This window comes from Lycorma delicatula, chromosome 12 (assembly GCF_047948215.1).
Source record: "Lycorma delicatula isolate Av1 chromosome 12, ASM4794821v1, whole genome shotgun sequence".
Lineage (NCBI taxonomy): Eukaryota > Metazoa > Arthropoda > Insecta > Hemiptera > Fulgoridae > Lycorma > Lycorma delicatula.
In genome coordinates, this window is record NC_134466.1 from 58,564,783 (window position 1) to 58,583,966 (window position 19,184).

General features: G+C 29.1%; 1 protein-coding gene across 2 annotated transcripts in view; it reads right to left on the reverse strand.

Annotated features, from left to right (window-relative positions):
• Positions 1 to 890: 890 nt before the first annotated feature.
• LOC142333436 (uncharacterized) overlaps positions 891 to 19,184 on the reverse strand; it is a 55,033-nt gene continuing 36,739 nt past the window's right edge. The window contains exons 6-7 of one of the 2 annotated variants that reach the window (XR_012758604.1): positions 11,614 to 11,781; positions 891 to 5,507 (exon numbers count right to left, since the gene is read on the reverse strand). The gene's annotated coding sequence lies outside the window, so the exon portion shown is untranslated. The remainder of the gene's footprint in view (positions 5,508 to 11,613; positions 11,782 to 19,184) is intronic. The other variant, XR_012758605.1, reaches the window with a different exon arrangement.

The following is a 19,184-nucleotide window of genomic DNA, read 5'->3' on the forward strand; positions in this document are numbered from 1 at the left end:
ATCAAATGTATCACTTTTTGCTGAAATGCTATAACCCTGACCAAAATATCTGGGCAAATAACACTTATATTTATCACAACCACTGTTCTCACAACTGCCGATCAAAGTATTCGTCTATTAAGTTGAAGTATTGCTGGCAGATTAAATTTTCAGTGAAAGCTACCTTAATTAAGGAAAACTGTAAAGTGTGTAAGTCATAGAAAACATCTCTACCTGTTCTCAATCGACTGAGTACTGGGATTAATCTAACCACTCACCAGTAAACAGTCTTTTTAGATGCCATTTAAAAGCAATTACGTAAAATATTAAACAAAACAAAAATCGTGGTGATTTGAGATAAATTCCAATAACAGTCCTTTAATACGTAAAAATAATTGGAAAATGTAAATAAGAAAAGGACATGTTAAAGGCTGCTTAAAGCATGTAGTAGCAATGTGCTGAGCAATGGGTCACCACTACTTAAACATCCTCCTGTTTTCTGTGGAACATTGTATATTAGATTGCAAAATAAATAATTTACAATGTGTATCTGAAAATTAAATATCTACATTTGGTAACAAAAATGCGTCTTTGAATTTTTTTGCAATCTTCTTGATTTCTTCTAAAAATTCCTGACTTTTCCTTAGGAAAAGATACCTTGACGTCACGATGTATTACTAAAAACACTAAAAATGTTAAACTGAAAGGGTAAGATTTCTAAAATATTTTAAAATACAAGAGATAGATCACATTTTATCTTTTATTTATGTTACGTGTTAAGATTCAAACCTAAAACCTGAATGTATACACACATCTCTACCACTCGTCACAATGTAGGTTAGGTTACTTGCATCTGATCACATTAGTTTTTAGGAAAAGAATAGTGTATGTTTTAAATAAAAATCAACCTGTTTTCCATGGAACGTTGTTTATTAGATTACAAAATAAATACTTTACAATGTATACCTGAAAATTAATTGACAATATTAATAATTAAGTGGATATTAAAGTTTAGACTTCACAGACACTGTACAATTCCAGCCTCAGTGTAATACCTTGGTTATACATTAACTGTATACATTAAGTAATTGCCAATACACAAATATTTATTGAACACTTCTTTTATTCACCTTTAATTTACAATAATTTAATCACTACACTGAATTATAATGCGTTACAATAAATAAAGTCTAACAATATTTAATTAAGCTGGTTCAGTATATAATAAATGAATCTTAACAAACACATTATAAAATTAAATTACATCATTCTGAAATTTTTTACATCGGGAACAAAATATTATTTATTAAAAACACATAAAAAACACAATTTATGATATAAACATATTTCTAAAACTGAATCGATTGCACTTTTTATTACAATAACATATTTTCTATTTCACCAAGAAAATTATTTTCTAAAAAATTAAGAAAAAATATTTTTATATATAACAATTATATAAACTTGCGATAGCAAAATTTAAGAAAATTATTTTTTGAGAAATATTGAAATTGCAAGCACCCGAAGAAAAGCTATACTGTTAGAACCTTTTTTTTTTGTTCTTTTCGAAAGAATGGCAAGTAGACTGCTGCTATTTCTGTGGCTATTCATACTTTACATAAAAAAGGAGAAAAAAGAGAAGTTAATAGTCGCAGAGGAAGTTCTCTTCTTTCAGTAACCTTTTAAATCTTATAAAAGTTGTAGTAAATAGAATAGAAGAGAAGCAGACATCGATAAACAATTTGTAGAATATATTAGAGTTTTATAGAAAGGGAAGACCTTGGCAGAACAGGTAGCTTGTGTAAAAATAGTAATCTTAGTTAGAATGGTGATATATAACAATTATACAATTACATTTTTATAATTTAAAAAGGTATATCATTCTGCTGGGAAAAAAAAATTCCAATGCCTTTTCTACAGTTAAAATTATTTGGAATTGTCAGAACAATTAAAATCAAAAAAGGGTATAATATAACAAGATGTTGACTCTGATCGATTTTAATTGTGTTCTAGGTAGTCGTAAAAGAATGGAGGAAAACATTGAAACTTAATGTGGTAGAAACAAAACGTTTAGGTTAAAAAAAGGACAATCCAGGAATAGATTAATTCCAACGAAAAAACAAATGTTTCACAAGTATTAAAAATAAACCAAAATCTCTAAAACTATCATAATAGAATTAAATTAATTAATTCATCAGTAAAAAAAAAGAAAATCTTAAATATAAATCTCTTAAAATATACAATAAAAAATTGCTTAAAGAAATGAAACAAAGATTTTTGTTTAAATTCTTAATTTTTTTAGGAAGGTTTTTACCTTGTCGAGTAATTTTACATTACATTTTTTTTACACTTTCTGACAGTATATATTTTCAAGCATCAATTGATATTTGCAAAGATATAACTTAAAATAGTAGAGATGCAGATAGAATTTCAGAACACAGCAAGTGACTTGACATCAAATCACCATCCTGTATCGATTAGGTTTGCAGTTTTTATACATTCAAAACACTTTTTATACTGTTAACAGAATATATTTGAGAATGTAATAAAACAATCATGATTTGATTACGGACTTATATTTGAAAATTCAACACCCTCACTATCATCAGAAAGAGAAAGCCTATAAATATTTAACCGATGAAGAGAAACATTCATTCTTCCGTATCTCAGATTATACCTAACATTCAACGCTCCCACAGATTATTCAATAACTACATTATAAGAAAGAGAAATCCAATAAAAATTTAACCGATGACAAGAAAAATTCATTCATCCGTATCTTAGATTACACCAAACATTCAACGCCCACACAGATTTTTTTCTATAACTTTCTTATCAAAGAGGTAAAGCCGAGAAAAATTTAATCAATGGCATGAAACGTTCACTCTTCCGTATCTAAGATTACACCACACATCTAACGGCCTTACAGATTACTTTTATAAATATCATATAAGAGAGCGAAAGCCGATAAAAATTTAACCAGTGACAAGAAACATTCACTCTTTCGTATCTCAGATTACACCTAACATTCAACGCCTTTACAGATTGCCTCAATTACTACCTTATCAGAAAGAGAAAGCCTGTAGTTTTTTTGGTGTTTACTGTCACAGTAAATAGCTTAATCGCTTCATATATTAACTGTCAACACTGTAGGATTTACAAAGCCTTTTGTAGGTACTTAAATTGTGACTTTGTTGTGTATAGAGTTTCACTCTTTTCCATTCAATTGCCATCGCTTAGCATGTTTATTTTATTTTAAATATGCACAATATGAAATTTAATTCATTACCTAAAATTGATTTTTATTTTTGTAGTATCGTACCTTTTTCAGTTTGGATTTGTAAGATAACAGCCAATAAATTTTTTTCTTTCATTTAATTACTATTAGTGAAAGGTCATACACACAATAGGCAAAGATTTACAAATTACTTTATACAGTCCACTACTATTGAGAAGAATCGTAAAATATACTTTATTGACAGGACAAAAGTCAGTTAAATTTATCAAATGAATTTAGTTCATAGTAATAATAATAATAACAATAGAATAATTCAATCGATGGAATAAATGATAGATTTGCATAAAATTTGTGTAATAATTTATTTTATTTAATGGAATTTACAACTACATACATACAGACGTTTCGTTACCTCTTTTATAACCATTGAATTGTGCAGACAGTGATTAATAGTTTGCAGTATCATTACAACATTTATATTATACTAGTACATGCAATTCTACCCATCATGCCTGATAAAGGTATTTGAGGTTCTTAATAGATTGTTGGTGTATGTCTCTCTGTCATACCATTGTGGATCTTGAAGTTCAAAACTCTCAGTTTCCATTTCCTGAGCAAACATTCTTTCTTTAACAAACTTCTTGTTCATTAATATTTTATTAAGCGACTTGCAAAAATAAAAATGATACAGTATTTGAATCTTTGAGGAAGAGCCTGCAGTCACAAATTAAGTTTTTATATGGAAAAATTATTAATGAAATATCCTTAATCCACTCCATGTTAATATTATTACTTTTGATACTTAAAAAACAGTTGACAATTTGGTCAATCTCTAGATTTTTCTGTTCCATGCAAATCTATCTGCATAGATTCGTTAAAATGTTTTCCTACTTCCATAAATGTAACTTTCTGTACGAGGTTAAAACAAAACGTAACTCATAAATCCATAACAATTTTTTATATTTAAAATTATTATAAATGATTTCGCTTAAATAAATTGTTTACGTCATAGAAATGGCACACAGCAAGGTTGACATTATTTACATCAATCTTCTTATAATTAAATTCTCTACAATTTATGTTTAAAAAATGTAAGATTTATCACCAATTTAACGTTATGTACGTCAAACGTAAAAAAATGTGTTTTTGACCCTATTTTTGGTGTTTTACACAGGATATCTTAGAAACTAAGAGACATACAGTTCTAGGACCTATGTTTTTCGATTTCCCAGCTCAAAAACCATAAGAAACAATTGAATTTGCCCCTAAATTGACCTTCCCAGAATTTCAGAAAGCCTTAATTTACCCAGAGGAACTGAAACTCGGGCGAAATCTTTCACCCTGTATAACTCGCTAACAAAGCGTTTTCAGACCTATGTTTATATGAACTTTTTTCTTATTTTTAGCCTCTAGAATGAGTTATCAAAGTATTGCCCTATCCTCCTGAATCACTCTGTATATACTTATATCTAGTTAATGTAACAGTTACACATTCTTATTATTAATGAAATAAGTCATAATAAATTCATATCGATAACAAAGTATAAGCTCATATTGAATACACTAATATCGAAAATACAAAACATTATAATTTACTTTATAAACAAAAATAATTACTAAAAAAATAATGTAAAATGTAAAACGACATGTAGGTTACTCTTATAAGAGAACAACCGATAATAAATAATTTACAAAATAAAAAGTAAAATGAAATTTAAGATATATAAATATCAATGCATTACGTTGTAAAAATACTTTAAATAAGATGTACTCTTAAATAAGATGTACTCTTAAACAAAATTTAATTAATAAAGTGAAAATAGGAATTTAAAAAAAAAATCATAAAATTTATGTAAAGAAATGTATATTCCAATTAAAAAAATTTGATCACATTGCATGTAAAATTTGGAAAATTAAGCCAAAATTACCTTATTGTATTGTAGTACTTTTTTGTTCGATATAAAATAAGATATTAATTTATGGTGTGTTTTACATTTAATCTACTTATGTTGTTTGGAAACTTGATTCAGTAGTTATAATAAGGATTCTAAAGTACAGAAGTAATAAAATATCGAAACACGATGTTAATCTACATCAGAGAGGACATCTGTGCATAACGCCTCTGTAATATATTTGTTCTGGACGATAATGCGAAAGTTTTTTCATGCTACAAAAAAAAAACTGCCTCAGTAATTATACTGATTTTTTGAACCGTAACCGAATCAGTAATTTACTGAATCAATTGTCATATTTAGCTTCAGAAAATTTCCTTTCATAATCTTCTTCAGTACTGAAATTAAAAAAAAAATTGTAATTCTTAAATTAAAATAAATAATTAAATTATTTTTAAAAGAATATACAAAACATTTAGAATATTTTTAAAATAATGAACTGAATACAGATTGCTAGTAATTTATAAATAACTTTTTGTTTAAATCATAACAATTCTTGCCGTTGCATTGGTAAATTAATTACTACTAAATCTCCAAGATGGAATGTTACTTATTTGTTAAATACTCTATACTGGTTGTGAGAGCACTAAATTTCACAAACTTACTCAAAAAAGTAACTTACTGACCTGGAACTTCTTCAAAAGGGACACTACCATGTCAATCACAAAATATTTCAGCACCTGTTTTCCTTAAACGGAGCTGTGATAGTAGCTATACTGTGATTGAAATTCTTTAGAATTTACTAGAAAACAATCACAATCCCTAACCCATCATATTACGATATATTATTCATATTCAATAAAAAAAAATTCAATAATAGTGTTTGTTATCTGGGCATCCAAACCCTGTAGGGGGAAGAACGGTAACGTCACCGGTCGCCACACCACACCCTCCGTTTCGAGCCCCGAGGGACTTTACTGGATGTTGTCTTTAGACCCCTCTGATTACATCTCACAGTAATCAGCCAGGCCTGTCAGGATGCCACCGATGTAAAAGCCCCAAATCGAATCAAACAATAACAATATAACCGTGGCACGATGCCATTACGCCTACCTCCAACCTATCATGCCTAGGCCAGAACCGTAGCCACCCGGGATCCTGCCGTGATCAAATACCTCAACTGAATTCCCTCTGCAGACCTACAAAACCAACCGTATCTGTTGACTGTGGTGTTTGAATGTCTGTGAGGGTGTATTTCCCCCTTCCATGAGTAATGCACATCAACTGTATCAAGAAGGGTGGGTAGCCAGGGGTGGTTTAGTCTGTAGTGTGCAGGAACACATACATATTTAATAACATCTTGCAAAACCTGTTAGTGAGCTCGACACTGCTCAAAATGGGGTTCTCTTCCACCTCTTTAAAAAAAAAAACCATACTAAAAAAAAACCAAAGAAAATGGCTTGGAAGAAAACCAAGCGGATGGAACAAAACCTTGCGGATCATCCAGTTAATATGGAGATCCAGAAAGGAATGCATTCTCTCAAGTTCCCTAACAGCTCGTGAATATTTGACCTCATATAGAGACAGACATACAGGATGTGCTTCACTGTATCATCACTCCCAAAATCCAGGCATTGACTCAAATCCACCACCAAATGAAACCTAGCCAAACTCATCGATATACTGATTGGGGGAAACCCATCTAATCACACCTACAACAGACACTATAGGAAATATACAATGCGTGTAGCAACCTGTGTGGGATTCGTCCCACCTGACCTGCCAAGAAACAAGGCTCCAATCTTCCATCTCCTACTTTCGTCTGATGTCAATAGGTTATTTACCTTGGAATGCAGTGTTCCTTATGCTCATTAGCCAAGATATCTTGGTTTGACTCCGGCTATAATACAGACTGCCTACTGCGAGACTGTTCTATAACCATTTATAACAGCCAAAAAGAGGAGTCACTGGGCATGTAGCAAAATGTATGCATAACACCTAAAAGCAAAGTGGTGAGCCCAGACAAGTGCAGCATATAGCATAACTGCCTCACTGACACCACACCTTTGTAAAGGATTGGGGGTAATTAAACCCCCCCAATCAGGATGAATGACTGATTCCAAAGCATCAGCATTTTTTGCTACATTCCTTGAACCGAAAATTTTCATCAAGGATTTGAGTCTTAACATACTGAACTGAGGAGACAAGTCATCTTAACCTTGTTATCTGGGAGAACAACACCAGTAGTAACTAAAAATGATGGAAAGTGGTACTGTTTAGAAATACATTACTATAATTCCACTATTTATAAAATGTCTGGCTTGTCTAACAAATTTACAGTAATATTCATTTCTATTGCCAATTGACAAAAACCGCACATTAAAATAACAAATTATAATTATGTTTTATGTTTTTCAGTGAAATAATTTCATACTTGTTTCTAATCTTTCCCTGTCTGTAACAGAAAGGATATGTAGGTATACACAAACATAGTGCTAGGGCATTGTCAGGAATATCCAGAAAGTGGCACCTCTTGAGAAATGGCCAAATTGTTGTGAACATTGCAAAGTACTATGTGCTCTACAAAATGAAAACTGTTCTCGACAAGGTAGTAAAAATTGCCAATTTTATTAAGGCTCATCTTCTTAAAAGCCGGTTGTTGTCTGCTCTTTGTAATGAAATAGGAAGTGATCATGAACACTTTTTAAAGCATTCAGAAATGCACTGGCTGTCTTGGGGTAAATTGTTTTGAGTTTTGTGATGAAATAAGGTTGATTCTAATAAATTCTAAATTTGAATTAACACAATTTAAATGATTTCACAACATTGCTTTTATCTCTTGCTTATTTGGAGGACATTGTTTAACATCTTAAATACTCATAACTCAAGCCTTCAAGGTACAACTGTCACTGTGTTTTTAGTGCAAAATGAGATAGAAGCAACAAACAAGAAGTTAAATCTGTAGTAACCATTTGAAGAAAGGAAAATATGTTTCCTTTCATACCTTGAGGTAGTGATTTCATTGAACAACCCCTTTCCAGTGATGTTGCTGAGAGTATGATTTAATATATGAGGTCACTGGCGTCTCAACTACATCTGTACTTTCCGATTTGTCCTGACAAAAAATGATTGGATGTTTCTAGACTTGGAATAAGAACTTCCTTTCGTAAAAAGACATAAGGACAATTAGAACATTCAAAATAATATTATCAAGCAAACACCCAAAGCAATACCATACACGATCTTCAGGTTATATCTTAATCCAACATATATACATCACTGCAATTATATCCAGCTGCTGTCAAAGAACCACAATTCTCTGCTTTGCTACAGGACTAGATCCAAAGACACCAGCAGAAAGTAAGTTTTTTAAATGATTTTTAAATCCTAAGAATGATTTATCTAATGAAGAAGTAAATAAGTAAAGATCCATAATCTAATTAAAATCTCATCATACCTTATATAACTCATATTGTTTAATTATGTCCAATCTACACCCTAACTTCTGTTATAAAAAAAATGTAAGAAATCTAAAAATTTGTAAGTATCTCAAAAATTTGAGTTCTTTTAAATATTTAATTCATGTCTCACATGTGTTCACTGAAATAATAAATATTTTACACTATCAATACATAATAATACATTACACATCACATAACAATTATTTAAAATATACATATAAACATGTGAAATACTGTTGAGAATTATACATGAAGATACTAAATATAAAAAAAAATAACTACAAAATAAATCACAATTCATAAGGTATTGGCAAAATTATTTGAGAATATATTTATGTGTATGTTGAACAAAGATGGAGAAAACACTATTTTTTCAATTTAAAAAAAAAGTATTATTTAAATAATCTTTCACAATTAATATTGTTTCTGCCAAAGAAATCTTTTAATTCCATTTTAAATAAATTGATGAGATGATTTTTCAAAATGGTTCAGGAATTTATTAAAAATTGTAATTAAAACATAATAAAGCTTTTCCTCATAAGCTAAAATATTACACTGAGAAAAAAACAGTTCTGTTACCTTGTTAATCTATATTTTTATTTACATTATTTAATACATTTTCTAAAAATCTGGGAAACAGCCGAGTCATAAACAATTTTTTTCTAAAATCGTAGTGAAAGTCTGTAAATACATTATGCTTTTCAAGAAATGTTTAAAGTATAATTTTCATAATTTTTTCAAATACTTTAGAAAATATGGACAATAATGAAACTGCCAATAATTTTGAAAATTAAAGATTTTAAAGTGTTATTTATGGATGGTAACGAGATTCCTAATGACACAAAATTATTTATGATTATCATTGATTCTTAAAAAAGAAAAGCAATCACATGCTGTTTCAGCAGTTGAAAATATGAACCCATTGCCCATTTAAAAAGGACTTTATGAATTTTGAAGCAAACACTAGGCAAAAGACATGGGTGTCACAAGGATGTAAAATTGTTAACATATAACATGATGGTTTAAGTAAATTCTTAATAATCTTGCTTATCACTATTGAAAATAATAAAGCTTAATACACAGCCCTGAGGACATGTTTCTCTAACATAAACCTCACAGGACTCGCACATAGAAATTTTTTTAAGGAAGTTCCATTTTGGACCTTCCTTAACAAGCTTTGTACTTTGTAAAACTAACATATTGCCATACACACTCAATTTTTTCAATGTCCCAACCAAACCGAAAAGTTAATTTTGTTGATTTCTAGTTGTTGGAAATTGGTTGTTCATTTTTATAAGTGAAGTATAGCAGAGGTTAGGTCCTGTGCAAAACAATTAATCAATCTAGCCCACTTAGAAGCAGTTCTCTTTCTCTTCCCTCCCCTTCATTTATTTATCATTACTTGATGACTGCCATGGAAGTTACGTCACCTTCTGTCCTAGTTCTATCTATGGGATCCTGTCAGCCACTTCTTTATAAAAGCTCTATGGGTTAACTACCACCCTCTTTTTTGAACCTGTGGAATTTTCCAAGCACTCTTTTATTTCGTAGTTAGCAGTTACACAAAAAACATAACTAGCAGCTTATTACAGCTTGGATTACCTAGTAATCCAAGGCCTCCTGTTTTTTTCTATTGGTCAAGTCAGACCAATATTTCTTAAACTTTTAGAAATTAATTTCTTAAAACGATTTTTACAATAAAAAATTATAATACCATATTTTTTAAACCTTCAAATAAATTTACACTAATACAAGGTCTGTTCAGAAAATATCTGAACATTATTTAACTGCAGGCCAACAGAGATATTTAGTGACATGCAGTTGGCAGCATTGTGTTCTGCATAATCCCCTTTGTAACCAGATATTCTTGGATTGTTGATATCTTGTTTTGATTTTGAGTTTTTATTTGAGTGCAACGTATTTAAGTGTTAACAGCAATTTTTTTTGCGAGCAACAATACAATGTAAAATTTTGTGGGAAACTGGAGAAAATTTTCAAAGAAACATTTCAACTTTTCAAACAAGCTTACAGAGATGATGCTCTGGGTCATATGCAATGTTACAAATGGTTTTCACGATTCAGAAGTGGTCGTCATTCAACTGAAGATGACCCTTGACTAGGACGGCCTTCGATTTTAACTGATGACATCCATGTTCAGAAAATCAACAATCTGGTGCATGCAAATCACCAACTGACAGTCACAGAACTTGCAGAAGAGATTAACATCTCGATTAGTTCATTTCATGACATTTTGACTGAAAAATTGAGCATGCATTGAGTTGCAGTAAAGTTTGTTCATTGTTTGATGACTGAACAGCAGGAAAAACATCAAGTGAATGTTTGTCATCAACTTCTTAAACAAGCCAATGATGATGAAACATTCATGCAAAGGATTACAACAGGAGACAAAAGCTGGGTTTACCCATGCTGGGGATCTCCATGCCCCAAGCTCCATAGGGAAAGCTAGGGATCTACATGCCCCAAGAAAGCATGTGTCTCGATCCAATGTCAAAATTATGCTCTCTGTTTTCTTGATTTTAGTGGAATTGTGCATTTTGAATTCTTGCCTCATGATGAAACAGTGAACTGTACGTATTATCAAGATATTACAATCGTTACGTAAACAAATTTGCAAAAAGAGACCAGAGTTGTGGTGAGACAACTCATGGTTTCCTTCACCACAACAATGTGCCCCCACACACTCAGCTTTGAAAATTCATAGTTTTGTGCCGACAATCAGATAACTGCCCTCCTTCAGCCTCCCTACTTGCAATTTTTTCTTATTTCAGTAATTAAAATCGGTGATGAAAGGACACCATTTTCGAGACTATTGATGACATTAAAGCAAACTCATGCACCTTAAAGACCATTTCAAATGAAGCTTTAAAGGACTGCTTTGCGAAGTAGAATCACTGCTGGGAAAAGTGTGTGAATAGGGAAGGGGAGTATAATTTGAAGGAGACAAGGACCAATAATCAGTAAAATAATAAAAATTTAAAAAATAAAGTTTCTGAACAAACCTCATATATTGAAAAATAATTACCTCTTAAATATTTAATAACAGTTTAACCCGTTTCAATCAATTAGCACAGAGAGAAGTATCAGTTTTTCACATCTCTTAATAAATTTGACTGTATTGCTTTACAAAATGCATTTTTAAATGTGCTGTCTTTTTGATAAACATATGTTGGACATCAAATGAATACTGTTCCTGAAATATACATATTCTTTTTCAAAAATATTTATTTTATTTAGCAAAGTTTGATTTTTTGTTACTCCAATAAAGAGCTGCATTTTATAATAATGTAATGATTTTTTGACAGGTCTATAAGTAAAGTTGTTTTATTACATTCATATATATATATATATACACACACACATACATACACGGTGTCTCATGAAGAAACAACTTCGTCCAGGAAGTTATTTCAGGATATGTTCTATTAGTGAAAATAAGAAAAATGTTCATACTATAGACATACAGGCCTAGAAATGCCTTGTTATAATTAGCAAAAGATTTGAGCTGATTTCTGTTCTAGAAGTAAAAATGATAGGCTACAATGAAATTCTTGGGTTACAAATTAAAGTGCAAAATTAGTGATTTTAATTAGTTAACTTTATCTGCAATTTTTTTTTAATGGTCCTAGAACTGTATCTTCAGTAGTTTTCAAGAAAACTATTGAGTAAAACACAAAAAATATGAGTAAAAAAAAAAAAAAATACTTTTTTAACAAATAAAACTACTTAACAAGATTTGTAGAGAATTTAATTCTGAGGAAACCAATGCATGTAAAGTTCACTGTCATACATAAAAGAAATTTAGACCTTAAACATACCATGTCTGATAGTAAAATATTGTCGATATTAAAAAACCAAACCAATGAATGATGTTTTAAATTATTGAAAAATCTGGTAGAATTTTTTTTTTTTTAAATTAAAAGAGTTAACAATTAAATAAGGTACCATTTTAATGGCAATATTAAGTTAAAAAATTAGCGAACAATCTTAGTTGATTGCAAGATCACCTAACCAACACTGGACCTGTGGGGTAACATGAAATCTTTAATGTATGAACAATAAGTTAATGAATTAAGCATCTGAAACTAACCAGATATAATACAGAGAATACCCAAGAAATTTTATACAACCCAAGTACATTTATATAAAAGATACATGATAAAAATGTTTTTATATACATGATTAGCGGAGAATTATGTATGCAGTGACTATCAATATTTTGAATAATTCTTAGCTATATGTCTGTAATGTATTGTTTTAATTATTTACTTTGAGTAATTATTTTTTTACATTCTTTTTTTCAATATAAAAAAGATCTTTGAGTCAGTCAAAATTAAAAAATGTTTCTGTTATGTTTTGTTAAACAAGTAAAAATTGCTAAATCCTTTATCTGCTGTTACTTGATTGAACATTTACAATTTTCTCTGAATTAGACTCTATTAATTTAATATACAAAATTTTATAAATTTACTGCAAATTTAACAAAGAAGTTACACCAGACCTGAAAAGTGTGCTTTTTATTAAATTTTTGGGCTTGACAACAGTTCTCTCAAAAACTGAAAGATATATTTTAACTGAAAGACATATATATTTTTTCATGTGATGTCAACAAACATATACAACCATTAATTTTTTGTAATAATTTGGGTAAATAAGAATTTCAATAGTTTCACTTTGCAACAGAAGCAGGAATTATGACAAAATTTTTTGCTATTTATAACTCAAAAGCAAAGTTTCAAAACATCTATTTACATGAACTTCTTTATTTAAAATCTATTTATTATTTTATTTTTATGCAGTACATATCCTGAAATAACTGTTGTTGTTCTTCATGAGACAACTTGTGTGTTAAATAAAAATAAATGTACAAAATAACAATAATAAAACTTTGATATAATCAAATACATTAATAATAGAATATAACATAATCTAAGCAAAAATTCAACTATGAATTTTATATCAATTCCAGTTTTTTATAGCTCCAATAATATTCATTCAAATTTTATTTCTGTCAATCATACGTTCATTTATATACATGAAACTTTTAAAAATAAGAAATATTTATATTATAGTTCATGCAGCAAGTACATAATATGTGGCAAAACATTTTTTATATTTTGATTAACCTGTTTCAGTATGTAAACACAAGAAAATTTATAAACACACTGTAAATGTTCCAAAGTTTTTAAATGAAAACTGCAGCATAGGCACATATTTTACTAATATAAACTGATTAAAATGCTTCTGAAAACCTGTAGCACTCACTCTTTTTGCCATTTTACATTTTTTTATTTATAACACTTCATAATACACAACCATTAAGCATGAGCAATTAATTAAAAGAATTAATTACTTAGGATTAATTTAAAATACTAAAACTTTAAAATAATAGCAAAATAAATATACTTTCTCAGGTATGTTTAATTAAAAACTATTTGCTTCACATTTGATAAATCATGCAACTAGTCTAACCTATTATTTAATTTAAAAATCACTATTTATTTATAATTAAAAAATGTCATATTAAAATTTAAATAAATCATTGTAAAAGTGGTTGAATTAGTGAATAGCTGCATAAATGCTTTGAACCAATTGTCATTTTCAGATCCAAAACTGCCATACTACATTATAAAAGTTTTTTAGCTAATACATTGTTATCACCAATGAAATTTAGAGATGTTTTGATCACACTGTTATAAACTGCTGATATTTAAGTGGTAATGTCTATTGTTTCTTTGATAATCATCGCAACTGTAATTATTGGTTTTCTACTACTACTTTTTATTTAATTTCATTTTTTACGATGCTCATGTTCAGTTTGTTTAAATATGTTTAGTATAATTTTTATTCATTGCATGTACTTTATTTTTACATTAGTAACAGAGTTTATTATCTTAATTTTATATATAAACTTTTTATTATAAATTACAAGAATACTGACTGCATGTTTGATCTAAAATTTTATTTTATGGGTACTTATGAAGTAAAAAATTATTCTTTTACCATTTATTGTAAAATTCTCCTACTTAGTTGAAGTAGTGTATATAATGCACTGTTTCACAACAAAAAATGGATGCATTACTTTGTACTGCTTTGCACTATCTATCCCAGTTTTTCTTATGAATCTATTCCATGTACAAGATCTGAACTAAATGAGGCACCATTCAAAGTTTCTTTGTTTTAAAGTAATGATGTCCACTATGCAGTCAGGCCCTGTGGTTATGAACAGAGTTCTGCAAGTATCACTTGTTGAACTGTATATCACCTGCAATTTTGTGGGCTTGGTTATGCGGATATTAAACCATACATTTGGCTCAAAAAGAAAGTTAACAGAAACCATTTCATGCTGCACTTCCCCCCATCAAGCTTAGAATGGCTGTTACTTTTGGTAATGATCATGTCTTTTTTATGAGCAACTTCTGACTCAAGTTGGATCATCTATAATCATTATATTTTTGGCTTTCATCATGCATAACAAAGAATATTATATTTAATAGTTGTTATAATACATGTAGTAATAATACAAGCCAATTTACTCACACTAAAATACTTGTATAATAATGTCTGACAATAAGCGAAGATTTAGGAGCACCCTTTGCTCATCACACAAAATGGGTGCAATAAAAATGAAAAAAAAACAGAACCTAATATCTTAGATCAGATGCTAAAGCATTTATTCTTAAAGTGGGCGATAACGCTCTCTTGTGGGTGCTGGAGGCCTTCAAGGGGGATGGTAAAAGGCCCACAAAAAATTGGAGACGTTCAGGCCAGTCAAGGAAGGTGATGGCCGATTTAAAAAAGTTTGAGAATTAATGTGTTAAAGCTATAACTGCTTTGCATAAAACTATTAAACTAATAATGATTATGTTAAAATTTATGGTTACTATAAGATAACACATTTTGTACATATTTTTAGCACTAACAAGAAATTTTCAAAATGATTGAAAAATAATTTTTTTCTTTACAATTAAACTAGATAAAATTCCAATTCTTCATATGAGTAACAAATGAATTTTTCAGCTCTTTTTTATTTTTATTGCCCTTTTGAAACACACACACACACACACATTTACTTGCTTCACATCAGTATTTAATTTTCATCAAGTCAATCTGAAATTTTATCAGTGAACAGAATATATGAATAGGTATTTATTCTTTCACATGATGCTTTTGTTAAATGTTTCCAATATTTATGACTATGAACTGGAAATATGAAACATTATCCAGTTTTGATACTTGTAAAAATGGTTTGAAATCTTGAATTAAGGTGTCAGAATTTTTTAGTTAGCATCTGTATCAAATTTTAAACTTTTAAAATTTAATCCTTCCTCAATATAAATGATTATTATCATGAATCCTCTATGTTTAATGCACTTATGGCAGGTATATATTTTACTTATGTAAGCATTATTACTTACCATTATTCTAACTACTCTTTCTGTTTAAAAATTACACTGTATAGTTTATCTACATGCGTTTCAAACCATCTGAACTTTCATCTATTTCACAACTGCATTTTAAGACTCTAAGAAAAGAAAGAAATCCATTTCAGTTCAATGAGAAGGGATCTTATGTTCCCTTGAATGAGTAAAGATGAATGATAACTCATTCATCTTTTGTTCGCTACATGAGAGAAGCTTACAGTTCACTAAAGACTAGCCAAACCTGGTTTTACTTTTTCACACACTACCTCAATAAGAATCATTTTTAGGATTTTAAAATCTAAATAATTTAAATGTTCCTCCAAAAATAAAATTAATACACTTGCTGATTAATGAAAGAACATTTGGACTTTCTACTAAGTGATTAACAAAGACCCTTTTTACGGGGAATAAAAAGGAAAACCTAATTTTTTTTCAGTTTATTAAAGTTACTTTCAAAAATAAATTTTAGTTTTTATTACAACTGGATAAAAAAATTTGTAAGGGGATGAAATGCACTCCAATTCTGCTTCATGCTTTTCAGGGTTGTTCATATGGAAAACCTGAGATATTTGATAGAATATTAATTTTATTATCTATGATCAATTTCAAGCTTCTATCAAAACAGGTACAGAAGAGATAAGGAGGTCAGGAGATAAAACTACGCAATTTAACTCTTTTAGGTTTGTTTCTAAGGAAAATTCCCAAACTTGGAGTAAATATTAGCTTGAGGTTAGTGGAGTAATTATATATGACATCAGTATCATTTTAACTGAAGCGATGTATACTGTATGGAAAATTGGTCTTCAGATCTTTACACACGTTAGGAAAAAAAGATAAAATACACTTTTTTGAAAGGAGCTTTGATGTACATGAACACCCACATCAGTTTTCCAAGTTTCCAGTTCTGATCTCTGCATATCTTTTTTAACCATTATTTAATTATGCGATTATTATTTAAAATAACTCTCTCGTACTGAAGACCCCTTTGGAATAACTTGTGTGTTTATATAATTTTGAAAAAGTTTTATCATGTTAATTATGGAGTAGAATATTAAGTATCCACACATAATTTTTAGCACCTCAAGAAATTTTAATAAAATTTATTTTTAAAATCTTAAGATTTTTTTGCAGTTATATATTGGCTACAATTTTATAATATTTTACTTTTCTAGCTACTTAGAAAAAGGGAGAACTAATAAAAAGTAAGTAATGTAAGGGTTTCCTTGTTTGTTAGTTTACATCCCTTTTCATCCCCCTAGGAAAAGTGGGGCAAAACCTTCAAAATAAAGTACACTATGGAAAAACCATCACTATATCAAGATTCAAGCTCTTCCAATCTCAGAACCTTTTTCAATCCTCCTCCTACTTAATTTATTCCCTTATGAATTGATAAACTAATGATGATAATAACTGTGTTGAATTTCAGCTTTCTAGTTATATAAAAAAAAGAAGAGAATCAGCAATTTCTCCATTCATGCAAATATAATTATTTACACTTATTTCCTAAAATACTGAAGTGAAAAAAGTGTTTATATAATTATTAAAAAGTTTTATCATGTTAATTATGGAGTGGAATATTAAGTATCTACACATAACTTTTAGCACCTCAAGAAATATTAATAAAATTATTTTTAAAATCTCAAGATTTTTTCCATTTATATTATCGGCTACAATTTTAGAATTATTGGTTGAACAGACTTCATATTAAACCAATGTTAGATTTCTTATTAAACCAATAGATTAGAAAGTTTACAAAAATTCAAAATCACTCTAAAAGAAATCCTAAATGGTTTTAATATGAGAGTTAAAATTTCAAAACTGAATTTCCCAAAATATTTTTCTTTAATTTTGAAAAATTAGACTTTATAAAAACTACACAAATCATTCTTGAACTTTTTCAGTAATCCATCAACATGAATTGTTACGATTGCTTATAAGTGGTTTGGCAAAGTGAATTACTTCAAGCCTAATCTGTCACCAGTTTCATCATTCTACAGCAGATATTTATTGAATTACAGCTGTTCAAGTACATGTAAAAAATGTTTTGGGCATTAAGATGGGTGATATTTATGAGGTAATATTTATATGAAGGTCAGTGTGTGTTGTTGTAAATGGCTAAGGAGAACTGAGGATAGTTGTCAATCAACAGATAATCATCCACATCTGGTGCCTTAACATCATGTAAATAATCCTCACACTTCATATAATCATGAAATCATGCATTCCTAGTTAGTGGATAGTTCAGAATTAGCAGAAGATTGCAACAAATTAATAGGATCTTGTCATATCTTATGAAGAAAAAAAATTAAAAAATACAAAAATACCATATATTGCATATATGTTTGAATGCTAGCTCACTCACCAGCCTTGATTTCCAGCCAAAACTAAGACAACTATGCTTCCTCAGAAACCCAATTACCTGACCAGGATTCACCAGACCTTGCTTATTCTTTAAACTGAAATCCCCTTTAAAAGGATGATGATTTGGGATAAAAAAAAATTGCAAATAAACAAATGCTATACTGAAAAATGCCTACAAAGACTCCTTCCAGGGGTGACAAATTGAAATCAGAGCATCGCCTATGAAAGAAATACATTAAAGATAGGCTTCACTCTGAGTAGGATGTTACAAAAATTTATAAATATTCCAAAACTTTATAACTAGACCTCACTTTTAATTCAAAAGATGTAATAAATATATTTTATACATTTTTGCTTATCGTCTACAAGAAACTAAACACAACTAATAAAACTTATTATTAAACTTGATCCATCAAGTACAGAATAAAATTAAATTACGTAGGATGACATTTACCTTATATCATTACACAGAATCATAATCATTATAATCACATAATTACATAATCATTATACATTGTACATAAAGAGTACTTTCACAATTTTTCACATTTACAGTTGATACAATCTTTTTATTATTCACGTAAAGTTACATATTATAAATACAACCAATAACAAAATAAATTCTTGATAAATACAATAAAACAGAATTTGCTAAAACTTTAGATATAAACTTTAAAATCAAAATTAAAAGTTAAAATTCCATACATAAAAATATGTCGTCAAATAATAAAAATATTAATTAAAAGTTAACAAAAATGAATTTGACAGTAATATAATATTAGCTACCTAAATCACACACACACACAAATTC